The sequence below is a fragment of the Schistocerca gregaria genome, chromosome 8, assembly GCF_023897955.1.
Source record: "Schistocerca gregaria isolate iqSchGreg1 chromosome 8, iqSchGreg1.2, whole genome shotgun sequence".
Lineage (NCBI taxonomy): Eukaryota > Metazoa > Arthropoda > Insecta > Orthoptera > Acrididae > Schistocerca > Schistocerca gregaria.
Window position 1 is genome coordinate 382193478 of NC_064927.1, and position 23346 is coordinate 382216823.

Below are 23346 nucleotides of genomic sequence, written 5' to 3' on the forward strand. Positions count from 1 at the left end.
CCGCGCCGCCGTTGTCAGTGGACGACACGCAATTGCCGAGCCACGGAGAACACGTTGCTTTGCGATGTGCACCCGCCCCGTGGCATACACCGCCAACAGTGGCCCTGTGGCGCAACGGATAACGCGTCTGACTACGGATCAGAAGATTCCAGGTTCGAATCCTGGCAGCGTCGGCATTTTGTTAGTTGCAGGTTCGTAGCTAGGCAATGCATTCGAATGTCTCCACCTTCGTGGAGTGCAATGTTAATCCTGAGCATCTCGCAGCTGCATCTCGAGACGATCGTGGTAAATATCGCTTCGTGCAAGCGTCAGCGTAGCGTCAGTCGAGCAAAGTCGAGACAAGTCAAGCTGAGAGATGATACGCAGTTAATTAAACGGTAGGCGCGTGAAACCGATGCACACAACGCTTTCCAAGTGTCCAATGCCACGCACCGAAAAGGACAGACCACTGCACGCAGCAGAGTGGCGCAGTGGAAGCGTGCTGGGCCCATAACCCAGAGGTCCGTGGATCGAAACCACGCTCTGCTAAAATTATTCTTTTTCGTTGGTGCTTCGAGCTCGATCATTAAGCTTGGGGTGCGCTGATTCAGCGTCGTCAGTAAACCCTGTGAGTTGTGAAACGATGACGACGTGTGAAGAATACGAGAAATACTTCCTAAGACGCAGACCTTCTTACGATTTTTTAGCAATTACATTCCTTGATCACAAGGGTAATGCTTTTACGGGCCATACGTGCAACTTTCGCGATATAAAAATAGCACCTCCCCGGCGGGGAATCGAACCCCGGTCTCCCGCGTGACAGGCGGGGTTACTAACCACTATACTACCGAGGAACACGCAGGCGGTCTTTATAATGCACGAACATTTCTGGTTCTCAAGTACGTGATACATCTCAAATCTAGCGTCCCGATGCTTCCAGAGTCAGCTGCTACGAAATAAAAGTATGCTCCAGGTGAGGCTCGAACTCACAACCCCGGCATTGCTCACGGCTACTGCCTTATAAGTACCGTGCGCTAACCAATTGCGCCACTGGGGCTACAGCGGAATGGTTTCAGTTAGCGGTATTCACTTTGCTGCCAAGCTGTTGTGGCTACAGACCCATCATACGATCATCACCTACGGCCATACTGCCACTTCAGCACCTGTCTACGAATGCTTCATACGATTCTTGTTTCATATGCTACACTTACAGGCATATCAACCGCTTGTCATCACCGAAAAAATGCAGAAAAACGGGCGCCTTGCATTCTGCTACTTGTCCAGATGTATGGCAAGCTCTAGGCTGTGCAGGCGCACCGTGGCCGAGGAGCTGGAGGAGAGATGCCTTCCTTAGCAGCTCCCTGCAGAGTGCGGAAGACCAGAGTGGCCGCGCCAACGTTGTCAGTGGACGACACGCAATTGCCGAGCCACGGAGAACACGTTGCTTTGCGATGTGCACCCGCCCCGTGGCATACACTGCCAACAGTGGCCCTGTGGCGCAACGGATAACGCGTCTGACTACGGATCAGAAGATTCCAGGTTCGAATCCTGGCAGGGTCGGCATTTTGTTAGTTGCAGGTTCGTAGCTAGGCAATGCATTCGAATGTCTCCACCTTCGTGGAGTGCAATGTTAATCCTGAGCATCTCGCAGCTGCATCTCGAGACGATCGTGGTAAATATCGCTTCGTGCAAGCGTCAGCGTAGCGTCAGTCGAGCAAAGTCGAGACAAGTCAAGCTGAGAGATGATACGCAGTTAATTAAACGGTAGGCGCGTGAAACCGATGCACACAACGCTTTCCAAGTGTCCAATGCCACGCACCGAAAAGGACAGACCACTGCACGCAGCAGAGTGGCGCAGTGGAAGCGTGCTGGGCCCATAACCCAGAGGTCCGTGGATCGAAACCACGCTCTGCTAAAATTATTCTTTTTCGTTGGTGCTTCGAGCTCGATCATTAAGCTTGGGGTGCGCTGATTCAGCGTCGTCAGTAAACCCTGTGAGTTGTGAAACGATGACGACGTGTGAAGAATACGAGAAATACTTCCTAAGACGCAGACCTTCTTACGATTTTTTAGCAATTACATTCCTTGATCACAAGGGTAATGCTTTTTCGGGCCATACGTGCAACTTTCGCGATATAAAAATCGCACCTCCCCGGCGGGGAATCGAACCCCGGTCTCCCGCGTGACAGGCGGGGATACTAACCACTATACTACCGAGGAACACGCAGGCGGTCTTTATAATGCACGAACATTTCTGGTTCTCAAGTACGTGATACATCTCAAATCTAGCGTCCCGATGCTTCCAGAGTCAGCTGCTACGAAATAAAAGTATGCCCCAGGTGAGGCTCGAACTCACAACCCCGGCATTGCTCACGGCTACTGCCTTATAAGTACCGTGCGCTAACCAATTGCGCCACTGGGGCTACAGCGGAATGGTTTCAGTTAGCGGTATTCACTTTGCTGCCAAGCTGTTGTGGCTACAGACCCATCATACGATCATCACCTACGGCCTTACTGCCACTTCAGCACCTGTCTACGAATGCTTCATACGATTCTTGTTTCATATGCTACACTTACAGGCATATCAACCGCTTGTCATCACCGAAAAAATGCAGAAAAACGGGCGCCTTGCATTCTGCTACCTGTCCAGATGTATGGCAAGCTCTAGGCTGTGCAGGCGCACCGTGGCCGAGGAGCTGGAGGAGAGATGCCTTCCTTAGCAGCTCCCTGCAGAGTGCGGAAGACCATAGTGGCCGCGCCGCCGTTGTCAGTGGACGACACGCAATTGCCGAGCCACGGAGAACACGTTGCTTTGCGATGTGCACCCGCCCCGTGGCATACACCGCCAACAGTGGCCCTGTGGCGCAACGGATAACGCGTCTGACTACGGATCAGAAGATTCCAGGTTCGAATCCTGGCAGCGTCGGCATTTTGTTAGTTGCAGGTTCGTAGCTAGGCAATGCATTCGAATGTCTCCACCTTCGTGGAGTGCAATGTTAATCCTGAGCATCTCGCAGCTGCATCTCGAGACGATCGTGGTAAATATCGCTTCGTGCAAGCGTCAGCGTAGCGTCAGTCGAGCAAAGTCGAGACAAGTCAAGCTGAGAGATGATACGCAGTTAATTAAACGGTAGGCGCGTGAAACCGATGCACACAACGCTTTCCAAGTGTCCAATGCCACACACCGAAAAGGACGGACCACTGCACGCAGCAGAGTGGCGCAGTGGAAGCGTGCTGGGCCCATAACCCAGAGGTCCGTGGATCGAAACCACGCTCTGCTAAAATTATTCTTTTTCGTTGGTGCTTCGAGCTCGATCATTAAGCTTGGGGTGCGCTGATTCAGCGTCGTCAGTAAACCCTGTGAGTTGTGAAACGATGACGACGTGTGAAGAATACGAGAAATACTTCCTAAGACGCAGACCTTCTTACGATTTTTTAGCAATTACATTCCTTGATCACAAGGGTAATGCTTTTTCGGGCCATACGTGCAACTTTCGCGATATAAAAATCGCACCTCCCCGGCGGGGAATCGAACCCCGGTCTCCCGAGTGACAGGCGGGGTTACTAACCACTATACTACCGAGGAACACGCAGGCGGTCTTTATAATGCACGAACATTTCTGGTTCTCAAGTACGTGATACATCTCAAATCTAGCGTCCCGATGCTTCCAGAGTCAGCTGCTACGAAATAAAAGTATGCCCCAGGTGAGGCTCGAACTCACAACCCCGGCATTGCTCACGGCTACTGCCTTATAAGTACCGTGCGCTAACCAATTGCGCCACTGGGGCTACAGCGGAATGGTTTCAGTTAGCGGTATTCACTTTGCTGCCAAGCTGTTGTGGCTACAGACCCATCATACGATCATCACCTACGGCCATACTGCCACTTCAGCACCTGTCTACGAATGCTTCATACGATTCTTGTTTCATATGCTACACTTACAGGCATATCAACCGCTTGTCATCACCGAAAAAATGCAGAAAAACGGGCGCCTTGCATTCTGCTACCTGTCCAGATGTATGGCAAGCTCTAGGCTGTGCAGGCGCAACGTGGCCGAGGAGCTGGAGGAGAGATGCCTTCCTTAGCAGCTCCCTGCAGAGTGCGGAAGACCAGAGTGGCCGCGCCAACGTTGTCAGTGGACGACACGCAATTGCCGAGCCACGGAGAACACGTTGCTTTGCGATGTGCACCCGCCCCGTGGCATACACCGCCAACAGTGGCCCTGTGGCGCAACGGATAACGCGTCTGACTACGGATCAGAAGATTCCAGGTTCGAATCCTGGCAGCGTCGGCATTTTGTTAGTTGCAGGTTCGTAGCTAGGCAATGCATTCGAATGTCTCCACCTTCGTGGAGTGCAATGTTAATCCTGAGCATCTCGCAGCTGCATCTCGAGACGATCGTGGTAAATATCGCTTCGTGCAAGCGTCAGCGTAGCGTCAGTCGAGCAAAGTCGAGACAAGTCAAGCTGAGAGATGATACGCAGTTAATTAAACGGTAGGCGCGTGAAACCGATGCACACAACGCTTTCCAAGTGTCCAATGCCACGCACCGAAAAGGACAGACCACTGCACGCAGCAGAGTGGCGCAGTGGAAGCGTGCTGGGCCCATAACCCAGAGGTCCGTGGATCGAAACCACGCTCTGCTAAAATTATTCTTTTTCGTTGGTGCTTCGAGCTCGATCATTAAGCTTGGGGTGCGCTGATTCAGCGTCGTCAGTAAACCCTGTGAGTTGTGAAACGATGACGACGTGTGAAGAATACGAGAAATACTTCCTAAGACGCAGACCTTCTTACGATTTTTTAGCAATTACATTCCTTGATCACAAGGGTAATGCTTTTTCGGGCCATACGTGCAACTTTCGCGATATAGAAATCGCACCTCCCCGGCGGGGAATCGAACCCCGGTCTCCCGCGTGACAGGCGGGGATACTAACCACTATACTACCGAGGAACACGCAGGCGGTCTATACAATGCACGCACATTTCTGCTTCTCAAGTACGTGATACATCTCAAATCTAGCGTCCCGATGCTTCCAGAGTCAGCTCCTACGAAATAAAAGTATGCCCCAGGTGAGGCTCGAACTCACAACCCCGGCATTGCTCACGGCTACTGCCTTATAAGTACCGTGCGCTAACCAATTGCGCCACTGGGGCTACAGCGGAATGGTTTCAGTTAGCGGTATTCACTTTGCTGCCAAGCTGTTGTGGCTACAGACCCATCATACGATCATCACCTACGGCCATACTGCCACTTCAGCACCTGTCTACGAATGCTTCATACGATTCTTGTTTCATATGCTACACTTACAGGCATATCAACCGCTTGTCATCACCGAAAAAATGCAGAAAAACGGGCGCCTTGCATTCTGCTACCTGTCCAGATGTATGGCAAGCTCTAGGCTGTGCAGGCGCACCGTGGCCGAGGAGCTGGAGGAGAGATGCCTTCCTTAGCAGCTCCCTGCAGAGTGCGGAAGACCATAGTGGCCGCGCCGCCGTTGTCAGTGGACGACACGCAATTGCCGAGCCACGGAGAACACGTTGCTTTGCGATGTGCACCCGCCCCGTGGCATACACCGCCAACAGTGGCCCTGTGGCGCAACGGATAACGCGTCTGACTACGGATCAGAAGATTCCAGGTTCAAATCCTGGCAGCGTCGGCATTTTGTTAGTTGCAGGTTCGTAGCTAGGCAATGCATTCGAATGTCTCCACCTTCGTGGAGTGCAATGTTAATCCTGAGCATCTCGCAGCTGCATCTCGAGACGATCGTGGTAAATATCGCTTCGTGCAAGCGTCAGCGTAGCGTCAGTCGAGCAAAGTCGAGACAAGTCAAGCTGAGAGATGATACGCAGTTAATTAAACGGTAGGCGCGTGAAACCGATGCACACAACGCTTTCCAAGTGTCCAATGCCGCACACCGAAAAGGACGGACCACTGCACGCAGCAGAGTGGCGCAGTGGAAGCGTGCTGGGCCCATAACCCAGAGGTCCGTGGATCGAAACCACGCTCTGCTAAAATTATTCTTTTTCGTTGGTGCTTCGAGCTCGATCATTAAGCTTGGGGTGCGCTGATTCAGCGTCGTCAGTAAACCCTGTGAGTTGTGAAACGATGACGACGTGTGAAGAATACGAGAAATACTTCCTAAGACGCAGACCTTCTTACGATTTTTTAGCAATTACATTCCTTGATCACAAGGGTAATGCTTTTTCGGGCCATACGTGCAACTTTCGCGATATAAAAATCGCACCTCCCCGGCGGGGAATCGAACCCCGGTCTCTCGCGTGACAGGCGGGGATACTAACCACTATACTACCGAGGAACACACAGGCGGTCTTTATAATGCACGAACATTTCTGGTTCTCAAGTACGTGATACATCTCAAATCTAGCGTCCCGATGCTTCCAGAGTCAGCTGCTACGAAATAAAAGTATGCCCCAGGTGAGGCTCGAACTCACAACCCCGGCATTGCTCACGGCTACTGCCTTATAAGTACCGTGCGCTAACCAATTGCGCCACTGGGGCTACAGCGGAATGGTTTCAGTTAGCGGTATTCACTTTGCTGCCAAGCTGTTGTGGCTACAGACCCATCATACGATCATCACCTACGGCCATACTGCCACTTCAGCACCTGTCTACGAATGCTTCATACGATTCTTGTTTCATATGCTACACTTACAGGCATATCAACCGCTTGTCATCACCGAAAAAATGCAGAAAAACGGGCGCCTTGCATTCTGCTACCTGTCCAGATGTATGGCAAGCTCTAGGCTGTGCAGGCGCACCGTGGCCGAGGAGCTGGAGGAGAGATGCCTTCCTTAGCAGCTCCCTGCAGAGTGCGGAAGACCATAGTGGCCGCGCCGCCGTTGTCAGTGGACGACACGCAATTGCCGAGCCACGGAGAACACGTTGCTTTGCGATGTGCACCCGCCCCGTGGCGTACACCGCCAACAGTGGCCCTGTGGCGCAACGGATAACGCGTCTGACTACGGATCAGAAGATTCCAGGTTCGAATCCTGGCAGCGTCGGCATTTTGTTAGTTGCAGGTTCGTAGCTAGGCAATGCATTCGAATGTCTCCACCTTCGTGGAGTGCAATGTTAATCCTGAGCATCTCGCAGCTGCATCTCGAGACGATCGTGGTAAATATCGCTTCGTGCAAGCGTCAGCGTAGCGTCAGTCGAGCAAAGTCGAGACAAGTCAAGCTGAGAGATGATACGCAGTTAATTAAACGGTAGGCGCGTGAAACCGATGCACACAACGCTTTCCAAGTGTCCAATGCCACACACCGAAAAGGACAGACCACTGCACGCAGCAGAGTGGCGCAGTGGAAGCGTGCTGGGCCCATAACCCAGAGGTCCGTTGATCGAAATCATGCTCTGCTAAAATTATTCTTTTTCGTTGGTGCTTCGAGCTCGATCATTAAGCTTGGGGTGCGCTAATTCAGCGTCGTCAGTAAACCCTGTGAGTTGTAAAACGATGACGACGTGTGAAGAATACGAGAAATACTTCCTAAGACGCAGACCTTCTTACGATTTTTTAGCAATTACATTCCTTGATCACAAGGGTAATGCTTTTTCGGGCCATACGTGCAACTTTCGCGATATAAAAATCGCACCTCCCCGGCGGGGAATCGAACCCCGGTCTCCCGCGTGACAGGCGGGGATACTAACCACTATACTACCGAGGAACACGCAGGCGGTCTTTATAATGCACGAACATTTCTGGTTCTCAAGTACATGATACATCTCAAATCTAGCGTCCCGATGCTTCCAGAGTCAGCTGCTACGAAATAAAAGTATGCCCCAGGTGAGGCTCGAACTCACAACCCCGGCATTGCTCACGGCTACTGCCTTATAAGTACCGTGCGCTAACCAATTGCGCCACTGGGGCTACAGCGGAATGGTTTCAGTTAGCGGTATTCACTTTGCTGCCAAGCTGTTGTGGCTACAGACCCATCATACGATCATCACCTACGGCCATACTGCCACTTCAGCACCTGTCTACGAATGCTTCATACGATTCTTGTTTCATATGCTACACTTACAGGCATATCAACCGCTTGTCATCACCGAAAAAATGCAGAAAAACGGGCGCCTTGCATTCTGCTACCTGTCCAGATGTATGGCAAGCTCTAGGCTGTGCAGGCGCACCGTGGCCGAGGAGCTGGAGGAGAGATGCCTTCCTTAGCAGCTCCCTGCAGAGTGCGGAAGACCATAGTGGCCGCGCCGCCGTTGTCAGTGGAAGACACGCAATTGCCGAGCCACGGAGAACACGTTGCTTTGCGATGTGCACCCGCCCCGTGGCATACACCGCGAACAGTGGCCCTGTGGCGCAACGGATAACGCGTCTGACTACGGATCAGAAGATTCCAGGTTCGAATCCTGGCAGCGTCGGCATTTTGTTAGTTGCAGGTTCGTAGCTAGGCAATGCATTCGAATGTCTCCACCTTCGTGGAGTGCAATGTTAATCCTGAGAATCTCGCAGCTGCATCTCGAGACGATCGTGGTAAATATCGCTTCGTGCAAGCGTCAGCGTAGCGTCAGTCGAGCAAAGCCGAGACAAGTCAAGCTGAGAGATGATACGCAGTTAATTAAAAACGGTAGGCGCGTGAAACCGATGCACACAACGCTTTCCAAGTGTCCAATGCCACGCACCGAAAAGGACAGACTGCTGCACGCAGCAGGGTGGCGCAGTGGAAGCGTGCTGGGCCCATAACACAGAGGTTTGTGGATCGAAACCACGCTCTGCTAAAATTATTCTTTTTCGTTGGTGCTTCGAGCTCGATCATTAAGCTTGGGGTGCGCTGATTCAGCGTCGTCAGTAAACCCTGTGAGTTGTGAAACGATGACGTCGTAGCGTCAGTCGAGCAAAGCCGAGACAAGTCAAGCTGAGAGATGATACGCAGTTAATTAAACGGTAGGCGCGTGAAACCGATGCACACAACGCTTTCCAAGTGTCCAATGCCACGCACCGAAAAGGACAGACTGCTGCACGCAGCAGGGTGGCGCAGTGGAAGCGTGCTGGGCCCATAACCCAGAGGTCTGTAAATCGAAACCACGCTCTGCTAAAATTATTCTTTTTCGTTGGTGCTTCGAGCTCGATCATTAAGCTTGGGGTGCGCTGATTCAGCGTCGTCAGTAAACCCTGTGAGTTGTGAAACGATGACGTCGTAGCGTCAGTCGAGCAAAGCCGAGACAAGTCAAGCTGAGAGATGATACGCAGTTAATTAAACGGTAGGCGCGTGAAACCGATGCACACAACGCTTTCCAAGTGTCCAATGCCACGCACCGAAAAGGACAGACCACTGCACGCAGCAGAGTGGCGCAGTGGAAGCGTGCTGGGCCCATAACCCAGAGGTCCGTGGATCGAAACCACGCGCTGCTAAAATTATTCTTTTTCGTTGGTGCTTCGAGCTCGATCATTAAGCTTGGGGTGCGCTGATTCAGCGTCGTCAGTAAACCCTGTGAGTTGTGAAACGATGACGACGTGTGAAGAATACGAGAAATACTTCCTAAGACGCAGACCTTCTTACGATTTTTTAGCAATTACATTCCTTGATCACAAGGGTAATGCTTTATCGGGCCATACGTGCAACTTTCGCGATATAAAAACCGCACCTCCCCGGCGGGGAATCGAACCCCGGTCTCCCGCGTGACAGGCGGGGATACTAACCACTATACTACCGAGGAACACGCAGGCGGTCTTTATAATGCACGAACATTTCTGGTTCTCAAGTACGTGATACATCTCAAATCTAGCGTCCCGATGCTTCCAGAGTCAGCTGCTACGAAATAAAAGTATGCCCCAGGTGAGGCTCGAACTCACAACCCCGGCATTGCTCACGGCTACTGCCTTATAAGTACCGTGCGCTAACCAATTGCGCCACTGGGGCTACAGCGGAATGGTTTCAGTTAGCGGTATTCACTTTGCTGCCAAGCTGTTGTGGCTACAGACCCATCATACGATCATCACCTACGGCCATACTGCCACTTCAGCACCTGTCTACGAATGCTTCATACGATTCTTGTTTCATATGCTACACTTACAGGCATATCAACCGCTTGTCATCACCGAAAAAATGCAGAAAAACGGGCGCCTTGCATTCTGCTACCTGTCCAGATGTATGGCAAGCTCTAGGCTGTGCAGGCGCACCGTGGCCGAGGAGCTGGAGGAGAGATGCCTTCCTTAGCAGCTCCCTGCAGAGTGCGGAAGACCATAGTGGCCGCGCCGCCGTTGTCAGTGGACGACACGCAATTGCCGAGCCACGGAGAACACGTTGCTTTGCGATGTGCACCCGCCCCGTGGCATACACCGCCAACAGTGGCCCTGTGGCGCAACGGATAACGCGTCTGACTACGGATCAGAAGATTCCAGGTTCGAATCCTGGCAGCGTCGGCATTTTGTTAGTTGCAGGTTCGTAGCTAGGCAATGCATTCGAATGTCTCCACCTTCGTGGAGTGCAATGTTAATCCTGAGCATCTCGCAGCTGCATCTCGAGACGATCGTGGTAAATATCGCTTCGTGCAAGCGTCAGCGTAGCGTCAGTCGAGCAAAGTCGAAACAAGTCAAGCTGAGAGATGATACGCAGTTAATTAAACGGTAGGCGCGTGAAACCGATGCACACAACGCTTTCCAAGTGTCCAATGCCACGCACCGAAAAGGACAGACCACTGCACGCAGCAGAGTGGCGCAGTGGAAGCGTGCTGGGCCCATAACCCAGAGGTCCGTGGATCGAAACCACGCTCTGCTAAAATTATTCTTTTTCGTTGGTGCTTCGAGCTCGATCATTAAGCTTGGGGTGCGCTGATTCAGCGTCGTCAGTAAACCCTGTGAGTTGTGAAACGATGACGACGTGTGAAGAATACGAGAAATACTTCCTAAGACGCAGACCTTCTTACGATTTTTTAGCAATTACATTCCTTGATCACAAGGGTAATGCTTTTTCGGGCCATACGTGCAACTTTCGCGATATAAAAATCGCACCTCCCCGGCGGGGAATCGAACCCCGGTCTCCCGCGTGACAGGCGGGGTTACTAACCACTATACTACCGAGGAACACGCAGGCGGTCTTTATAATGCACGAACATTTCTGGTTCTCAAGTACGTGATACATCTCAAATCTAGCGTCCCGATGCTTCCAGAGTCAGCTGCTACGAAATAAAAGTACGCCCCAGGTGATGCTCGAACTCACAACCCCGGCATTGCTCACGGCTACTGCCTTATAAGTACCGTGCGCTAACCAATTGCGCCACTGGGGCTACAGCGGAATGGTTTCAGTTAGCGGTATTCACTTTGCTGCCAAGCTGTTGTGGCTACAGACCCATCATACGATCATCACCTACGGCCATACTGCCACTTCAGCACCTGTCTACGAATGCTTCATACGATTCTTGTTTCATATGCTACACTTACAGGCATATCAACCGCTTGTCATCACCGAAAAAATGCAGAAAAACGGGCGCCTTGCATTCTGCTACCTGTCCAGATGTATGGCAAGCTCTAGGCTGTGCAGGCGCACCGTGGCCGAGGAGCTGGAGGAGAGATGCCTTCCTTAGCAGCTCCCTGCAGAGTGCGGAAGACCATAGTGGCCGCGCCGCCGTTGTCAGTGGACGACACGCAATTGCCGAGCCACGGAGAACACGTTGCTTTGCGATGTGCACCCGCCCCGTGGCGTACACCGCCAACAGTGGCCCTGTGGCGCAACGGATAACGCGTCTGACTACGGATCAGAAGATTCCAGGTTCGAATCCTGGCAGCGTCGGCATTTTGTTAGTTGCAGGTTCGTAGCTAGGCAATGCATTCGAATGTCTCCACCTTCGTGGAGTGCAATGTTAATCCTGAGCATCTCGCAGCTGCATCTCGAGACGATCGTGGTAAATATCGCTTCGTGCAAGCGTCAGCGTAGCGTCAGTCGAGCAAAGTCGAGACAAGTCAAGCTGAGAGATGATACGCAGTTAATTAAACGGTAGGCGCGTGAAACCGATGCACACAACGCTTTCCAAGTGTCCAATGCCACGCACCGAAAAGGACAGACCACTGCACGCAGCAGAGTGGCGCAGTGGAAGCGTGCTGGGCCCATAACCCAGAGGTCCGTGGATCGAAACCACGCTCTGCTAAAATTATTCTTTTTCGTTGGTGCTTCGAGCTCGATCATTAAGCTTGGGGTGCGCTGATTCAGCGTCGTCAGTAAACCCTGTGAGTTGTGAAACGATGACGACGTGTGAAGAATACGAGAAATACTTCCTAAGACGCAGACCTTCTTACGATTTTTTAGCAATTACATTCCTTGATCACAAGGGTAATGCTTTTTCGGGCCATACGTGCAACTTTCGCGATATAAAAATCGCACCTCCCCGGCGGGGAATCGAACCCCGGTCTCCCGCGTGACAGGCGGGGTTACTAACCACTATACTACCGAGGAACACGCAGGCGGTCTTTATAATGCACGAACATTTCTGGTTCTCAAGTACGTGATACATCTCAAATCTAGCGTCCCGATGCTTCCAGAGTCAGCTGCTACGAAATAAAAGTATGCCCCAGGTGAGGCTCGAACTCACAACCCCGGCATTGCTCACGGCTACTGCCTTATAAGTACCGTGCGCTAACCAATTGCGCCACTGGGGCTACAGCGGAATGGTTTCAGTTAGCGGTATTCACTTTGCTGCCAAGCTGTTGTGGCTACAGACCCATCATACGATCATCACCTACGGCCATACTGCCACTTCAGCACCTGTCTACGAATGCTTCATACGATTCTTGTTTCATATGCTACACTTACAGGCATATCAACCGCTTGTCATCACCGAAAAAATGCAGAAAAACGGGCACCTTGCATTCTGCTACCTGTCCAGATGTATGGCAAGCTCTAGGCTGTGCAGGCGCACCGTGGCCGAGGAGCTGGAGGAGAGATGCCTTCCTTAGCAGCTCCCTGCAGAGTGCGGAAGACCATAGTGGCCGCGCCAACGTTGTCAGTGGACGACACGCAATTGCCGAGCCACGGAGAACACGTTGCTTTGCGATGTGCACCCGCCCCGTGGCATACACCGCCAACAGTGGCCCTGTGGCGCAACGGTTAACGCGTCTGACTACGGATCAGAAGATTCCAGGTTCGAATCCTGGCAGCGTCGGCATTTTGTTAGTTGCAGGTTCGTAGCTAGGCAATGCATTCGAATGTCTCCACCTTCGTGGAGTGCAATGTTAATCCTGAGCATCTCGCAGCTGCATCTCGAGACGATCGTGGTAAATATCGCTTCGTGCAAGCGTCAGCGTAGCGTCAGTCGAGCAAAGTCGAGACAAGTCAAGCTGAGAGATGATACGCAGTTAATTAAACGGTAGGCGCGTGAAACCGATGCACACAACGCTTTCCAAGTGTCCAATGCCACACACCGAAAAGGACGGACCACTGCACGCAGCAGAGTGGCGCAGTGGAAGCGTGCTGGGCCCATAACCCAGAGGTCCGTGGATCGAAACCACGCTCTGCTAAAATTATTCTTTTTCGTTGGTGCTTCGAGCTCGATCATTAAGCTTGGGGTGCGCTGATTCAGCGTCGTCAGTAAACCCTGTGAGTTGTGAAACGATGACGACGTGTGAAGAATACGAGAAATACTTCCTAAGACGCAGACCTTCTTACGATTTTTTAGCAATTACATTCCTTGATCACAAGGGTAATGCTTTTTCGGGCCATACGTGCAACTTTCGCGATATAAAAATCGCACCTCCCCGGCGGGGAATCGAACCCCGGTCTCCCGCGTGACAGGCGGGGTTACTAACCACTATACTACCGAGGAACACGCAGGCGGTCTTTATAATGCACGAACATTTCTGGTTCTCAAGTACGTGATACATCTCAAATCTAGCGTCCCGATGCTTCCAGAGTCAGCTGCTACGAAATAAAAGTATGCCCCAGGTGAGGCTCGAACTCACAACCCCTGCATTGCTCACGGCTACTGCCTTATAAGTACCGTGCGCTAACCAATTGCGCCACTGGGGCTACAGCGGAATGGTTTCAGTTAGCGGTATTCACTTTGCTGCCAAGCTGTTGTGGCTACAGACCCATCATACGATCATCACCTACGGCCATACTGCCACTTCAGCACCTGTCTACGAATGCTTCATACGATTCTTGTTTCATATGCTACACTTACAGGCATATCAACCGCTTGTCATCACCGAAAAAATGCAGAAAAACGGGCGCCTTGCATTCTGCTACCTGTCCAGATGTATGGCAAGCTCTAGGCTGTGCAGGCGCACCGTGGCCGAGGAGCTGGAGGAGAGATGCCTTCCTTAGCAGCTCCCTGCAGAGTGCGGAAGACCATAGTGGCCGCGCCGCCGTTGTCAGTGGACGACACGCAATTGCCGAGCCACGGAGAACACGTTGCTTTGCGATGTGCACCCGCCCCGTGGCATACACCGCCAACAGTGGCCCTGTGGCGCAACGGATAACGCGTCTGACTACGGATCAGAAGATTCCAGGTTCGAATCCTGGCAGCGTCGGCATTTTGTTAGTTGCAGGTTCGTAGCTAGGCAATGCATTCGAATGTCTCCACCTTCGTGGAGTGCAATGTTAATCCTGAGCATCTCGCAGCTGCATCTCGAGACGATCGTGGTAAATATCGCTTCGTGCAAGCGTCAGCGTAGCGTCAGTCGAGCAAAGTCGAGACAAGTCAAGCTGAGAGATGATACGCAGTTAATTAAACGGTAGGCGCGTGAAACCGATGCACACAACGCTTTCCAAGTGTCCAATGCCACGCACCGAAAAGGACAGACCACTGCACGCAGCGGAGTGGCGCAGTGGAAGCGTGCTGGGCCCATAACCCAGAGGTCCGTGGATCGAAACCACGCTCTGCTAAAATTATTCTTTTTCGTTGGTGCTTCGAGCTCGATCATTAAGCTTGGGGTGCGCTGATTCAGCGTCGTCAGTAAACCCTGTGAGTTGTGAAACGATGACGACGTGTGAAGAATACGAGAAATACTTCCTAAGACGCAGACCTTCTTACGATTTTTTAGCAATTACATTCCTTGATCACAAGGGTAATGCTTTTTCGGGCCATACGTGCAACTTTCGCGATATAAAAATCGCACCTCCCCGGCGGGGAATCGAACCCCGGTCTCCCGCGTGACAGGCGGGGTTACTAACCACTATACTACCGAGGAACACGCAGGCGGTCTTTATAATGCACGAACATTTCTGGTTCTCAAGTACGTGATACATCTCAAATCTAGCGTCCCGATGCTTCCAGAGTCAGCTGCTACGAAATAAAAGTATGCCCCAGGTGAGGCTCGAACTCACAACCCCGGCATTGCTCACGGCTACTGCCTTATAAGTACCGTGCGCTAACCAATTGCGCCACTGGGGCTACAGCGGAATGGTTTCAGTTAGCGGTATTCACTTTGCTGCCAAGCTGTTGTGGCTACAGACCCATCATACGATCATCACCTACGGCCATACTGCCACTTCAGCACCTGTCTACGAATGCTTCATACGATTCTTGTTTCATATGCTACACTTACAGGCATATCAACCGCTTGTCATCACCGAAAAAATGCAGAAAAACGGGCGCCTTGCATTCTGCTACCTGTCCAGATGTATGGCAAGCTCTAGGCTGTGCAGGCGCACCGTGGCCGAGGAGCTGGAGGAGAGATGCCTTCCTTAGCAGCTCCCTGCAGAGTGCGGAAGACCATAGTGGCCGCGCCAACGTTGTCAGTGGACGACACGCAATTGCCGAGCCACGGAGAACACGTTGCTTTGCGATGTGCACCCGCCCCGTGGCATACACCGCCAACAGTGGCCCTGTGGCGCAACGGATAACGCGTCTGACTACGGATCAGAAGATTCCAGGTTCGAATCCTGGCAGCGTCGGCATTTTGTTAGTTGCAGGTTCGTAGCTAGGCAATGCATTCGAATGTCTCCACCTTCGTGGAGTGCAATGTTAATCCTGAGCATCTCGCAGCTGCATCTCGAGACGATCGTGGTAAATATCGCTTCGTGCAAGCGTCAGCGTAGCGTCAGTCGAGCAAAGTCGAGACAAGTCAAGCTGAGAGATGATACGCAGTTAATTAAACGGTAGGCGCGTGAAACCGATGCACACAACGCTTTCCAAGTGTCCAATGCCACACACCGAAAAGGACGGACCACTGCACGCAGCAGAGTGGCGCAGTGGAAGCGTGCTGGGCCCATAACCCAGAGGTCCGTGGATCGAAACCACGCTCTGCTAAAATTATTCTTTTTCGTTGGTGCTTCGAGCTCGATCATTAAGCTTGGGGTGCGCTGATTCAGCGTCGTCAGTAAACCCTGTGAGTTGTGAAACGATGACGACGTGTGAAGAATACGAGAAATACTTCCTAAGACGCAGACCTTCTTACGATTTTTTAGCAATTACATTCCTTGATCACAAGGGTAATGCTTTTTCGGGCCATACGTGCAACTTTCGCGATATAAAAATCGCACCTCCCCGGCGGGGAATCGAACCCCGGTCTCCCGCGTGACAGGCGGGGTTACTAACCACTATACTACCGAGGAACACGCAGGCGGTCTTTATAATGCACGAACATTTCTGGTTCTCAAGTACGTGATACATCTCAAATCTAGCGTCCCGATGCTTCCAGAGTCAGCTGCTACGAAATAAAAGTATGCCCCAGGTGAGGCTCGAACTCACAACCCCGGCATTGCTCACGGCTACTGCCTTATAAGTACCGTGCGCTAACCAATTGCGCCACTGGGGCTACAGCGGAATGGTTTCAGTTAGCGGTATTCACTTTGCTGCCAAGCTGTTGTGGCTACAGACCCATCATACGATCATCACCTACGGCCATACTGCCACTTCAGCACCTGTCTACGAATGCTTCATACGATTCTTGTTTCATATGCTACACTTACAGGCATATCAACCGCTTGTCATCACCGAAAAAATGCAGAAAAACGGGCGCCTTGCATTCTGCTACCTGTCCAGATGTATGGCAAGCTCTAGGCTGTGCAGGCGCACCGTGGCCGAGGAGCTGGAGGAGAGATGCCTTCCTTAGCAGCTCCCTGCAGAGTGCGGAAGACCATAGTGGCCGCGCCAACGTTGTCAGTGGACGACACGCAATTGCCGAGCCACGGAGAACACGTTGCTTTGCGATGTGCACCCGCCCCGTGGCATACACCGCCAACAGTGGCCCTGTGGCGCAACGGATAACGCGTCTGACTACGGATCAGAAGATTCCAGGTTCGAATCCTGGCAGCGTCGGCATTTTGTTAGTTGCAGGTTCGTAGCTAGGCAATGCATTCGAATGTCTCCACCTTCGTGGAGTGCAATGTTAATCCTGAGCATCTCGCAGCTGCATCTCGAGACGATCGTGGTAAATATCGCTTCGTGCAAGCGTCAGCGTAGCGTCAGTCGAGCAAAGTCGAGACAAGTCAAGCTGAGAGATGATACGCAGTTAATTAAACGGTAGGCGCGTGAAACCGATGCACACAACGCTTTCCAAGTGTCCAATGCCACACACCGAAAAGGACGGACCACTGCACGCAGCAGAGTGGCGCAGTGGAAGCGTGCTGGGCCCATAACCCAGAGGTCCGTGGATCGAAACCACGCTCTGCTAAAATTATTCTTTTTCGTTGGTGCTTCGAGCTCGATCATTAAGCTTGGGGTGCGCTGATTCAGCGTCGTCAGTAAACCCTGTGAGTTGTGAAACGATGACGACGTGTGAAGAATACGAGAAATACTTCCTAAGACGCAGACCTTCTTACGATTTTTTAGCAATTACATTCCTTGATCACAAGGGTAATGCTTTTTCGGGCCATACGTGCAACTTTCGCGATATAAAAATCGCACCTCCCCGGCGGGGAATCGAACCCCGGTCTCCCGCGTGACAGGCGGGGTTACTAACCACTATACTACCGAGGAACACGCAGGCGGTCTTTATAATGCACGAACATTTCTGGTTCTCAAGTACGTGATACATCTCAAATCTAGCGTCCCGATGCTTCCAGAGTCAGCTGCTACGAAATAAAAGTATGCCCCAGGTGAGGCTCGAACTCACAACCCCGGCATTGCTCACGGCTACTGCCTTATAAGTACCGTGCGCTAACCAATTGCGCCACTGGGGCTACAGCGGAATGGTTTCAGTTAGCGGTATTCACTTTGCTGCCAAGCTGTTGTGGCTACAGACCCATCATACGATCATCACCTACGGCCATACTGCCACTTCAGCACCTGTCTACGAATGCTTCATACGATTCTTGTTTCATATGCTACACTTACAGGCATATCAACCGCTTGTCATCACCGAAAAAATGCAGAAAAACGGGCGCCTTGCATTCTGCTACCTGTCCAGATGTATGGCAAGCTCTAGGCTGTGCAGGCGCACCGTGGCCGAGGAGCTGGAGGAGAGATGCCTTCCTTAGCAGCTCCCTGCAGAGTGCGGAAGACCAGAGTGGCCGCGCCAACGTTGTCAGTGGACGACACGCAATTGCCGAGCCACGGAGAACACGTTGCTTTGCGATGTGCACCCGCCCCGTGGCATACACCGCCAACAGTGGCCCTGTGGCGCAACGGATAACGCGTCTGACTACGGATCAGAAGATTCCAGGTTCGAATCCTGGCAGCGTCGGCATTTTGTTAGTTGCAGGTTCGTAGCTAGGCAATGCATTCGAATGTCTCCACCTTCGTGGAGTGCAATGTTAATCCTGAGCATCTCGCAGCTGCATCTCGAGACGATCGTGGTAAATATCGCTTCGTGCAAGCGTCAGCGTAGCGTCAGTCGAGCAAAGTCGAGACAAGTCAAGCTGAGAGATGATACGCAGTTAATTAAACGGTAGGCGCGTGAAACCGATGCACACAACGCTTTCCAAGTGTCCAATGCCACACACCGAAAAGGACGGACCACTGCACGCAGCAGAGTGGCGCAGTGGAAGCGTGCTGGGCCCATAACCCAGAGGTCCGTGGATCGAAACCACGCTCTGCTAAAATTATTCTTTTTCGTTGGTGCTTCGTGCTCGATCATTAAGCTTGGGGTGCGCTGATTCAGCGTCGTCAGTAAACCCTGTGAGTTGTGAAACGATGACGACGTGTGAAGAATACGAGAAATACTTCCTAAGACGCAGACCTTCTTACGATTTTTTAGCAATTACATTCCTTGATCACAAGGGTAATGCTTTTTCGGGCCATACGTGCAACTTTCGCGATATAAAAATCGCACCTCCCCGGCGGGGAATCGAACCCCGGTCTCCCGCGTGACAGGCGGGGTTACTAACCACTATACTACCGAGGAACACGCAGGCGGTCTTTATAATGCACGAACATTTCTGGTTCTCAAGTACGTGATACATCTCAAATCTAGCGTCCCGATGCTTCCAGAGTCAGCTGCTACGAAATAAAAGTATGCCCCAGGTGAGGCTCGAACTCACAACCCCGGCATTGCTCACGGCTACTGCCTTATAAGTACCGTGCGCTAACCAATTGCGCCACTGGGGCTACAGCGGAATGGTTTCAGTTAGCGGTATTCACTTTGCTGCCAAGCTGTTGTGGCTACAGACCCATCATACGATCATCACCTACGGCCATACTGCCACTTCAGCACCTGTCTACGAATGCTTCATACGATTCTTGTTTCATATGCTACACTTACAGGCATATCAACCGCTTGTCATCACCGAAAAAATGCAGAAAAACGGGCGCCTTGCATTCTGCTACCTGTCCAGATGTATGGCAAGCTCTAGGCTGTGCAGGCGCACCGTGGCCGAGGAGCTGGAGGAGAGATGCCTTCCTTAGCAGCTCCCTGCAGAGTGCGGAAGACCATAGTGGCCGCGCCAACGTTGTCAGTGGACGACACGCAATTGCCGAGCCACGGAGAACACGTTGCTTTGCGATGTGCACCCGCCCCGTGGCATACACCGCCAACAGTGGCCCTGTGGCGCAACGGATAACGCGTCTGACTACGGATCAGAAGATTCCAGGTTCGAATCCTGGCAGCGTCGGCATTTTGTTAGTTGCAGGTTCGTAGCTAGGCAATGCATTCGAATGTCTCCACCTTCGTGGAGTGCAATGTTAATCCTGAGCATCTCGCAGCTGCATCTCGAGACGATCGTGGTAAATATCGCTTCGTGCAAGCGTCAGCGTAGCGTCAGTCGAGCAAAGTCGAGACAAGTCAAGCTGAGAGATGATACGCAGTTAATTAAACGGTAGGCGCGTGAAACCGATGCACACAACGCTTTCCAAGTGTCCAATGCCACACACCGAAAAGGACGGACCACTGCACGCAGCAGAGTGGCGCAGTGGAAGCGTGCTGGGCCCATAACCCAGAGGTCCGTGGATCGAAACCACGCTCTGCTAAAATTATTCTTTTTCGTTGGTGCTTCGAGCTCGATCATTAAGCTTGGGGTGCGCTGATTCAGCGTCGTCAGTAAACCCTGTGAGTTGTGAAACGATGACGACGTGTGAAGAATACGAGAAATACTTCCTAAGACGCAGACCTTCTTACGATTTTTTAGCAATTACATTCCTTGATCACAAGGGTAATGCTTTTTCGGGCCATACGTGCAACTTTCGCGATATAAAAATCGCACCTCCCCGGCGGGGAATCGAACCCCGGTCTCCCGCGTGACAGGCGGGGTTACTAACCACTATACTACCGAGGAACACGCAGGCGGTCTTTATAATGCACGAACATTTCTGGTTCTCAAGTACGTGATACATCTCAAATCTAGCGTCCCGATGCTTCCAGAGTCAGCTGCTACGAAATAAAAGTATGCCCCAGGTGAGGCTCGAACTCACAACCCCGGCATTGCTCACGGCTACTGCCTTATAAGTACCGTGCGCTAACCAATTGCGCCACTGGGGCTACAGCGGAATGGTTTCAGTTAGCGGTATTCACTTTGCTGCCAAGCTGTTGTGGCTACAGACCCATCATACGATCATCACCTACGGCCATACTGCCACTTCAGCACCTGTCTACGAATGCTTCATACGATTCTTGTTTCATATGCTACACTTACAGGCATATCAACCGCTTGTCATCACCGAAAAAATGCAGAAAAACGGGCGCCTTGCATTCTGCTACCTGTCCAGATGTATGGCAAGCTCTAGGCTGTGCAGGCGCACCGTGGCCGAGGAGCTGGAGGAGAGATGCCTTCCTTAGCAGCTCCCTGCAGAGTGCGGAAGACCATAGTGGCCGCGCCAACGTTGTCAGTGGACGACACGCAATTGCCGAGCCACGGAGAACACGTTGCTTTGCGATGTGCACCCGCCCCGTGGCATACACCGCCAACAGTGGCCCTGTGGCGCAACGGATAACGCGTCTGACTACGGATCAGAAGATTCCAGGTTCGAATCCTGGCAGCGTCGGCATTTTGTTAGTTGCAGGTTCGTAGCTAGGCAATGCATTCGAATGTCTCCACCTTCGTGGAGTGCAATGTTAATCCTGAGCATCTCGCAGCTGCATCTCGAGACGATCGTGGTAAATATCGCTTCGTGCAAGCGTCAGCGTAGCGTCAGTCGAGCAAAGTCGAGACAAGTCAAGCTGAGAGATGATACGCAGTTAATTAAACGGTAGGCGCGTGAAACCGATGCACACAACGCTTTCCAAGTGTCCAATGCCACACACCGAAAAGGACGGACCACTGCACGCAGCAGAGTGGCGCAGTGGAAGCGTGCTGGGCCCATAACCCAGAGGTCCGTGGATCGAAACCACGCTCTGCTAAAATTATTCTTTTTCGTTGGTGCTTCGAGCTCGATCATTAAGCTTGGGGTGCGCTGATTCAGCGTCGTCAGTAAACCCTGTGAGTTGTGAAACGATGACGACGTGTGAAGAATACGAGAAATACTTCCTAAGACGCAGACCTTCTTACGATTTTTTAGCAATTACATTCCTTGATCACAAGGGTAATGCTTTTTCGGGCCATACGTGCAACTTTCGCGATATAAAAATCGCACCTCCCCGGCGGGGAATCGAACCCCGGTCTCCCGCGTGACAGGCGGGGTTACTAACCACTATACTACCGAGGAACACGCAGGCGGTCTTTATAATGCACGAACATTTCTGGTTCTCAAGTACGTGATACATCTCAAATCTAGCGTCCCGATGCTTCCAGAGTCAGCTGCTACGAAATAAAAGTATGCCCCAGGTGAGGCTCGAACTCACAACCCCGGCATTGCTCACGGCTACTGCCTTATAAGTACCGTGCGCTAACCAATTGCGCCACTGGGGCTACAGCGGAATGGTTTCAGTTAGCGGTATTCACTTTGCTGCCAAGCTGTTGTGGCTACAGACCCATCATACGATCATCACCTACGGCCATACTGCCACTTCAGCACCTGTCTACGAATGCTTCATACGATTCTTGTTTCATATGCTACACTTACAGGCATATCAACCGCTTGTCATCACCGAAAAAATGCAGAAAAACGGGCGCCTTGCATTCTGCTACCTGTCCAGATGTATGGCAAGCTCTAGGCTGTGCAGGCGCACCGTGGCCGAGGAGCTGGAGGAGAGATGCCTTCCTTAGCAGCTCCCTGCAGAGTGCGGAAGACCATAGTGGCCGCGCCAACGTTGTCAGTGGACGACACGCAATTGCCGAGCCACGGAGAACACGTTGCTTTGCGATGTGCACCCGCCCCGTGGCATACACCGCCAACAGTGGCCCTGTGGCGCAACGGATAACGCGTCTGACTACGGATCAGAAGATTCCAGGTTCGAATCCTGGCAGCGTCGGCATTTTGTTAGTTGCAGGTTCGTAGCTAGGCAATGCATTCGAATGTCTCCACCTTCGTGGAGTGCAATGTTAATCCTGAGCATCTCGCAGCTGCATCTCGAGACGATCGTGGTAAATATCGCTTCGTGCAAGCGTCAGCGTAGCGTCAGTCGAGCAAAGTCGAGACAAGTCAAGCTGAGAGATGATACGCAGTTAATTAAACGGTAGGCGCGTGAAACCGATGCACACAACGCTTTCCAAGTGTCCAATGCCACACACCGAAAAGGACGGACCACTGCACGCAGCAGAGTGGCGCAGTGGAAGCGTGCTGGGCCCATAACCCAGAGGTCCGTGGATCGAAACCACGCTCTGCTAAAATTATTCTTTTTCGTTGGTGCTTCGAGCTCGATCATTAAGCTTGGGGTGCGCTGATTCAGCGTCGTCAGTAAACCCTGTGAGTTGTGAAACGATGACGACGTGTGAAGAATACGAGAAATACTTCCTAAGACGCAGACCTTCTTACGATTTTTTAGCAATTACATTCCTTGATCACAAGGGTAATGCTTTTTCGGGCCATACGTGCAACTTTCGCGATATAAAAATCGCACCTCCCCGGCGGGGAATCGAACCCCGGTCTCCCGCGTGACAGGCGGGGTTACTAACCACTATACTACCGAGGAACACGCAGGCGGTCTTTATAA

At 52.0% G+C, this 23346-nt stretch overlaps 65 non-coding genes across 65 annotated transcripts; 33 read left to right on the forward strand and 32 right to left on the reverse strand.

Annotated features, from left to right (window-relative positions):
- The first annotated feature begins 100 nt into the window (after positions 1 to 100).
- Trnar-acg (transfer RNA arginine (anticodon ACG)) lies at positions 101 to 173 on the forward strand. Its single transcript has one exon. It is a non-coding gene; the product is annotated as a tRNA-Arg (tRNA).
- A 283-nt stretch (positions 174 to 456) lies between these two features.
- Trnam-cau (transfer RNA methionine (anticodon CAU)) lies at positions 457 to 528 on the forward strand. The gene has a single exon. It is a non-coding gene; the product is annotated as a tRNA-Met (tRNA).
- A 233-nt stretch (positions 529 to 761) lies between these two features.
- On the reverse strand, positions 762 to 833 carry Trnad-guc (transfer RNA aspartic acid (anticodon GUC)). Its single transcript has one exon. It is a non-coding gene; the product is annotated as a tRNA-Asp (tRNA).
- Positions 834 to 944: 111 nt separating this feature from the next.
- Positions 945 to 1036, reverse strand: Trnai-uau (transfer RNA isoleucine (anticodon UAU)). Its single transcript is given in 2 exon segments — positions 945 to 980; positions 999 to 1036. It is a non-coding gene; the product is annotated as a tRNA-Ile (tRNA).
- Positions 1037 to 1466: 430 nt separating this feature from the next.
- Trnar-acg (transfer RNA arginine (anticodon ACG)) lies at positions 1467 to 1539 on the forward strand. Its single transcript has one exon. It is a non-coding gene; the product is annotated as a tRNA-Arg (tRNA).
- A 283-nt stretch (positions 1540 to 1822) lies between these two features.
- Trnam-cau (transfer RNA methionine (anticodon CAU)) lies at positions 1823 to 1894 on the forward strand. Its single transcript has one exon. It is a non-coding gene; the product is annotated as a tRNA-Met (tRNA).
- A 233-nt stretch (positions 1895 to 2127) lies between these two features.
- Positions 2128 to 2199, reverse strand: Trnad-guc (transfer RNA aspartic acid (anticodon GUC)). The gene has a single exon. It is a non-coding gene; the product is annotated as a tRNA-Asp (tRNA).
- Positions 2200 to 2310: 111 nt separating this feature from the next.
- Positions 2311 to 2402, reverse strand: Trnai-uau (transfer RNA isoleucine (anticodon UAU)). Its single transcript is given in 2 exon segments — positions 2311 to 2346; positions 2365 to 2402. It is a non-coding gene; the product is annotated as a tRNA-Ile (tRNA).
- A 430-nt stretch (positions 2403 to 2832) lies between these two features.
- On the forward strand, positions 2833 to 2905 carry Trnar-acg (transfer RNA arginine (anticodon ACG)). Its single transcript has one exon. It is a non-coding gene; the product is annotated as a tRNA-Arg (tRNA).
- Positions 2906 to 3188: 283 nt separating this feature from the next.
- Trnam-cau (transfer RNA methionine (anticodon CAU)) lies at positions 3189 to 3260 on the forward strand. Its single transcript has one exon. It is a non-coding gene; the product is annotated as a tRNA-Met (tRNA).
- A 416-nt stretch (positions 3261 to 3676) lies between these two features.
- Trnai-uau (transfer RNA isoleucine (anticodon UAU)) lies at positions 3677 to 3768 on the reverse strand. Its single transcript is given in 2 exon segments — positions 3677 to 3712; positions 3731 to 3768. It is a non-coding gene; the product is annotated as a tRNA-Ile (tRNA).
- Positions 3769 to 4198: 430 nt separating this feature from the next.
- Trnar-acg (transfer RNA arginine (anticodon ACG)) lies at positions 4199 to 4271 on the forward strand. The gene has a single exon. It is a non-coding gene; the product is annotated as a tRNA-Arg (tRNA).
- A 283-nt stretch (positions 4272 to 4554) lies between these two features.
- On the forward strand, positions 4555 to 4626 carry Trnam-cau (transfer RNA methionine (anticodon CAU)). The gene has a single exon. It is a non-coding gene; the product is annotated as a tRNA-Met (tRNA).
- A 233-nt stretch (positions 4627 to 4859) lies between these two features.
- Trnad-guc (transfer RNA aspartic acid (anticodon GUC)) lies at positions 4860 to 4931 on the reverse strand. The gene has a single exon. It is a non-coding gene; the product is annotated as a tRNA-Asp (tRNA).
- A 111-nt stretch (positions 4932 to 5042) lies between these two features.
- Positions 5043 to 5134, reverse strand: Trnai-uau (transfer RNA isoleucine (anticodon UAU)). The gene is given in 2 exon segments: positions 5043 to 5078; positions 5097 to 5134. It is a non-coding gene; the product is annotated as a tRNA-Ile (tRNA).
- Positions 5135 to 5564: 430 nt separating this feature from the next.
- On the forward strand, positions 5565 to 5637 carry Trnar-acg (transfer RNA arginine (anticodon ACG)). Its single transcript has one exon. It is a non-coding gene; the product is annotated as a tRNA-Arg (tRNA).
- A 283-nt stretch (positions 5638 to 5920) lies between these two features.
- On the forward strand, positions 5921 to 5992 carry Trnam-cau (transfer RNA methionine (anticodon CAU)). The gene has a single exon. It is a non-coding gene; the product is annotated as a tRNA-Met (tRNA).
- Positions 5993 to 6225: 233 nt separating this feature from the next.
- Positions 6226 to 6297, reverse strand: Trnad-guc (transfer RNA aspartic acid (anticodon GUC)). Its single transcript has one exon. It is a non-coding gene; the product is annotated as a tRNA-Asp (tRNA).
- A 111-nt stretch (positions 6298 to 6408) lies between these two features.
- Positions 6409 to 6500, reverse strand: Trnai-uau (transfer RNA isoleucine (anticodon UAU)). Its single transcript is given in 2 exon segments — positions 6409 to 6444; positions 6463 to 6500. It is a non-coding gene; the product is annotated as a tRNA-Ile (tRNA).
- A 430-nt stretch (positions 6501 to 6930) lies between these two features.
- Trnar-acg (transfer RNA arginine (anticodon ACG)) lies at positions 6931 to 7003 on the forward strand. Its single transcript has one exon. It is a non-coding gene; the product is annotated as a tRNA-Arg (tRNA).
- A 588-nt stretch (positions 7004 to 7591) lies between these two features.
- Positions 7592 to 7663, reverse strand: Trnad-guc (transfer RNA aspartic acid (anticodon GUC)). Its single transcript has one exon. It is a non-coding gene; the product is annotated as a tRNA-Asp (tRNA).
- Positions 7664 to 7774: 111 nt separating this feature from the next.
- Trnai-uau (transfer RNA isoleucine (anticodon UAU)) lies at positions 7775 to 7866 on the reverse strand. The gene is given in 2 exon segments: positions 7775 to 7810; positions 7829 to 7866. It is a non-coding gene; the product is annotated as a tRNA-Ile (tRNA).
- A 430-nt stretch (positions 7867 to 8296) lies between these two features.
- Positions 8297 to 8369, forward strand: Trnar-acg (transfer RNA arginine (anticodon ACG)). Its single transcript has one exon. It is a non-coding gene; the product is annotated as a tRNA-Arg (tRNA).
- A 919-nt stretch (positions 8370 to 9288) lies between these two features.
- Trnam-cau (transfer RNA methionine (anticodon CAU)) lies at positions 9289 to 9360 on the forward strand. Its single transcript has one exon. It is a non-coding gene; the product is annotated as a tRNA-Met (tRNA).
- A 233-nt stretch (positions 9361 to 9593) lies between these two features.
- Positions 9594 to 9665, reverse strand: Trnad-guc (transfer RNA aspartic acid (anticodon GUC)). Its single transcript has one exon. It is a non-coding gene; the product is annotated as a tRNA-Asp (tRNA).
- Positions 9666 to 9776: 111 nt separating this feature from the next.
- Positions 9777 to 9868, reverse strand: Trnai-uau (transfer RNA isoleucine (anticodon UAU)). The gene is given in 2 exon segments: positions 9777 to 9812; positions 9831 to 9868. It is a non-coding gene; the product is annotated as a tRNA-Ile (tRNA).
- A 430-nt stretch (positions 9869 to 10298) lies between these two features.
- On the forward strand, positions 10299 to 10371 carry Trnar-acg (transfer RNA arginine (anticodon ACG)). Its single transcript has one exon. It is a non-coding gene; the product is annotated as a tRNA-Arg (tRNA).
- Positions 10372 to 10654: 283 nt separating this feature from the next.
- Trnam-cau (transfer RNA methionine (anticodon CAU)) lies at positions 10655 to 10726 on the forward strand. Its single transcript has one exon. It is a non-coding gene; the product is annotated as a tRNA-Met (tRNA).
- Positions 10727 to 10959: 233 nt separating this feature from the next.
- Trnad-guc (transfer RNA aspartic acid (anticodon GUC)) lies at positions 10960 to 11031 on the reverse strand. Its single transcript has one exon. It is a non-coding gene; the product is annotated as a tRNA-Asp (tRNA).
- Positions 11032 to 11142: 111 nt separating this feature from the next.
- On the reverse strand, positions 11143 to 11234 carry Trnai-uau (transfer RNA isoleucine (anticodon UAU)). Its single transcript is given in 2 exon segments — positions 11143 to 11178; positions 11197 to 11234. It is a non-coding gene; the product is annotated as a tRNA-Ile (tRNA).
- Positions 11235 to 11664: 430 nt separating this feature from the next.
- On the forward strand, positions 11665 to 11737 carry Trnar-acg (transfer RNA arginine (anticodon ACG)). The gene has a single exon. It is a non-coding gene; the product is annotated as a tRNA-Arg (tRNA).
- Positions 11738 to 12020: 283 nt separating this feature from the next.
- Positions 12021 to 12092, forward strand: Trnam-cau (transfer RNA methionine (anticodon CAU)). Its single transcript has one exon. It is a non-coding gene; the product is annotated as a tRNA-Met (tRNA).
- A 233-nt stretch (positions 12093 to 12325) lies between these two features.
- Positions 12326 to 12397, reverse strand: Trnad-guc (transfer RNA aspartic acid (anticodon GUC)). The gene has a single exon. It is a non-coding gene; the product is annotated as a tRNA-Asp (tRNA).
- A 111-nt stretch (positions 12398 to 12508) lies between these two features.
- On the reverse strand, positions 12509 to 12600 carry Trnai-uau (transfer RNA isoleucine (anticodon UAU)). Its single transcript is given in 2 exon segments — positions 12509 to 12544; positions 12563 to 12600. It is a non-coding gene; the product is annotated as a tRNA-Ile (tRNA).
- Positions 12601 to 13030: 430 nt separating this feature from the next.
- Positions 13031 to 13103, forward strand: Trnar-acg (transfer RNA arginine (anticodon ACG)). The gene has a single exon. It is a non-coding gene; the product is annotated as a tRNA-Arg (tRNA).
- A 283-nt stretch (positions 13104 to 13386) lies between these two features.
- Trnam-cau (transfer RNA methionine (anticodon CAU)) lies at positions 13387 to 13458 on the forward strand. The gene has a single exon. It is a non-coding gene; the product is annotated as a tRNA-Met (tRNA).
- A 233-nt stretch (positions 13459 to 13691) lies between these two features.
- On the reverse strand, positions 13692 to 13763 carry Trnad-guc (transfer RNA aspartic acid (anticodon GUC)). The gene has a single exon. It is a non-coding gene; the product is annotated as a tRNA-Asp (tRNA).
- Positions 13764 to 13874: 111 nt separating this feature from the next.
- Positions 13875 to 13966, reverse strand: Trnai-uau (transfer RNA isoleucine (anticodon UAU)). Its single transcript is given in 2 exon segments — positions 13875 to 13910; positions 13929 to 13966. It is a non-coding gene; the product is annotated as a tRNA-Ile (tRNA).
- A 430-nt stretch (positions 13967 to 14396) lies between these two features.
- On the forward strand, positions 14397 to 14469 carry Trnar-acg (transfer RNA arginine (anticodon ACG)). The gene has a single exon. It is a non-coding gene; the product is annotated as a tRNA-Arg (tRNA).
- A 283-nt stretch (positions 14470 to 14752) lies between these two features.
- Positions 14753 to 14824, forward strand: Trnam-cau (transfer RNA methionine (anticodon CAU)). Its single transcript has one exon. It is a non-coding gene; the product is annotated as a tRNA-Met (tRNA).
- Positions 14825 to 15057: 233 nt separating this feature from the next.
- Positions 15058 to 15129, reverse strand: Trnad-guc (transfer RNA aspartic acid (anticodon GUC)). Its single transcript has one exon. It is a non-coding gene; the product is annotated as a tRNA-Asp (tRNA).
- A 111-nt stretch (positions 15130 to 15240) lies between these two features.
- Positions 15241 to 15332, reverse strand: Trnai-uau (transfer RNA isoleucine (anticodon UAU)). Its single transcript is given in 2 exon segments — positions 15241 to 15276; positions 15295 to 15332. It is a non-coding gene; the product is annotated as a tRNA-Ile (tRNA).
- A 430-nt stretch (positions 15333 to 15762) lies between these two features.
- Trnar-acg (transfer RNA arginine (anticodon ACG)) lies at positions 15763 to 15835 on the forward strand. The gene has a single exon. It is a non-coding gene; the product is annotated as a tRNA-Arg (tRNA).
- A 283-nt stretch (positions 15836 to 16118) lies between these two features.
- Positions 16119 to 16190, forward strand: Trnam-cau (transfer RNA methionine (anticodon CAU)). Its single transcript has one exon. It is a non-coding gene; the product is annotated as a tRNA-Met (tRNA).
- A 233-nt stretch (positions 16191 to 16423) lies between these two features.
- Positions 16424 to 16495, reverse strand: Trnad-guc (transfer RNA aspartic acid (anticodon GUC)). Its single transcript has one exon. It is a non-coding gene; the product is annotated as a tRNA-Asp (tRNA).
- A 111-nt stretch (positions 16496 to 16606) lies between these two features.
- On the reverse strand, positions 16607 to 16698 carry Trnai-uau (transfer RNA isoleucine (anticodon UAU)). The gene is given in 2 exon segments: positions 16607 to 16642; positions 16661 to 16698. It is a non-coding gene; the product is annotated as a tRNA-Ile (tRNA).
- Positions 16699 to 17128: 430 nt separating this feature from the next.
- Positions 17129 to 17201, forward strand: Trnar-acg (transfer RNA arginine (anticodon ACG)). The gene has a single exon. It is a non-coding gene; the product is annotated as a tRNA-Arg (tRNA).
- Positions 17202 to 17484: 283 nt separating this feature from the next.
- Trnam-cau (transfer RNA methionine (anticodon CAU)) lies at positions 17485 to 17556 on the forward strand. Its single transcript has one exon. It is a non-coding gene; the product is annotated as a tRNA-Met (tRNA).
- Positions 17557 to 17789: 233 nt separating this feature from the next.
- Trnad-guc (transfer RNA aspartic acid (anticodon GUC)) lies at positions 17790 to 17861 on the reverse strand. The gene has a single exon. It is a non-coding gene; the product is annotated as a tRNA-Asp (tRNA).
- A 111-nt stretch (positions 17862 to 17972) lies between these two features.
- Trnai-uau (transfer RNA isoleucine (anticodon UAU)) lies at positions 17973 to 18064 on the reverse strand. Its single transcript is given in 2 exon segments — positions 17973 to 18008; positions 18027 to 18064. It is a non-coding gene; the product is annotated as a tRNA-Ile (tRNA).
- A 430-nt stretch (positions 18065 to 18494) lies between these two features.
- Positions 18495 to 18567, forward strand: Trnar-acg (transfer RNA arginine (anticodon ACG)). Its single transcript has one exon. It is a non-coding gene; the product is annotated as a tRNA-Arg (tRNA).
- A 283-nt stretch (positions 18568 to 18850) lies between these two features.
- Trnam-cau (transfer RNA methionine (anticodon CAU)) lies at positions 18851 to 18922 on the forward strand. The gene has a single exon. It is a non-coding gene; the product is annotated as a tRNA-Met (tRNA).
- A 233-nt stretch (positions 18923 to 19155) lies between these two features.
- Trnad-guc (transfer RNA aspartic acid (anticodon GUC)) lies at positions 19156 to 19227 on the reverse strand. Its single transcript has one exon. It is a non-coding gene; the product is annotated as a tRNA-Asp (tRNA).
- Positions 19228 to 19338: 111 nt separating this feature from the next.
- Positions 19339 to 19430, reverse strand: Trnai-uau (transfer RNA isoleucine (anticodon UAU)). Its single transcript is given in 2 exon segments — positions 19339 to 19374; positions 19393 to 19430. It is a non-coding gene; the product is annotated as a tRNA-Ile (tRNA).
- A 430-nt stretch (positions 19431 to 19860) lies between these two features.
- Positions 19861 to 19933, forward strand: Trnar-acg (transfer RNA arginine (anticodon ACG)). The gene has a single exon. It is a non-coding gene; the product is annotated as a tRNA-Arg (tRNA).
- Positions 19934 to 20216: 283 nt separating this feature from the next.
- On the forward strand, positions 20217 to 20288 carry Trnam-cau (transfer RNA methionine (anticodon CAU)). Its single transcript has one exon. It is a non-coding gene; the product is annotated as a tRNA-Met (tRNA).
- Positions 20289 to 20521: 233 nt separating this feature from the next.
- Positions 20522 to 20593, reverse strand: Trnad-guc (transfer RNA aspartic acid (anticodon GUC)). Its single transcript has one exon. It is a non-coding gene; the product is annotated as a tRNA-Asp (tRNA).
- Positions 20594 to 20704: 111 nt separating this feature from the next.
- On the reverse strand, positions 20705 to 20796 carry Trnai-uau (transfer RNA isoleucine (anticodon UAU)). The gene is given in 2 exon segments: positions 20705 to 20740; positions 20759 to 20796. It is a non-coding gene; the product is annotated as a tRNA-Ile (tRNA).
- Positions 20797 to 21226: 430 nt separating this feature from the next.
- Trnar-acg (transfer RNA arginine (anticodon ACG)) lies at positions 21227 to 21299 on the forward strand. Its single transcript has one exon. It is a non-coding gene; the product is annotated as a tRNA-Arg (tRNA).
- A 283-nt stretch (positions 21300 to 21582) lies between these two features.
- Positions 21583 to 21654, forward strand: Trnam-cau (transfer RNA methionine (anticodon CAU)). Its single transcript has one exon. It is a non-coding gene; the product is annotated as a tRNA-Met (tRNA).
- A 233-nt stretch (positions 21655 to 21887) lies between these two features.
- On the reverse strand, positions 21888 to 21959 carry Trnad-guc (transfer RNA aspartic acid (anticodon GUC)). The gene has a single exon. It is a non-coding gene; the product is annotated as a tRNA-Asp (tRNA).
- Positions 21960 to 22070: 111 nt separating this feature from the next.
- On the reverse strand, positions 22071 to 22162 carry Trnai-uau (transfer RNA isoleucine (anticodon UAU)). The gene is given in 2 exon segments: positions 22071 to 22106; positions 22125 to 22162. It is a non-coding gene; the product is annotated as a tRNA-Ile (tRNA).
- Positions 22163 to 22592: 430 nt separating this feature from the next.
- Positions 22593 to 22665, forward strand: Trnar-acg (transfer RNA arginine (anticodon ACG)). Its single transcript has one exon. It is a non-coding gene; the product is annotated as a tRNA-Arg (tRNA).
- A 283-nt stretch (positions 22666 to 22948) lies between these two features.
- Trnam-cau (transfer RNA methionine (anticodon CAU)) lies at positions 22949 to 23020 on the forward strand. The gene has a single exon. It is a non-coding gene; the product is annotated as a tRNA-Met (tRNA).
- A 233-nt stretch (positions 23021 to 23253) lies between these two features.
- Trnad-guc (transfer RNA aspartic acid (anticodon GUC)) lies at positions 23254 to 23325 on the reverse strand. The gene has a single exon. It is a non-coding gene; the product is annotated as a tRNA-Asp (tRNA).
- Positions 23326 to 23346: the final 21 nt, after the last annotated feature.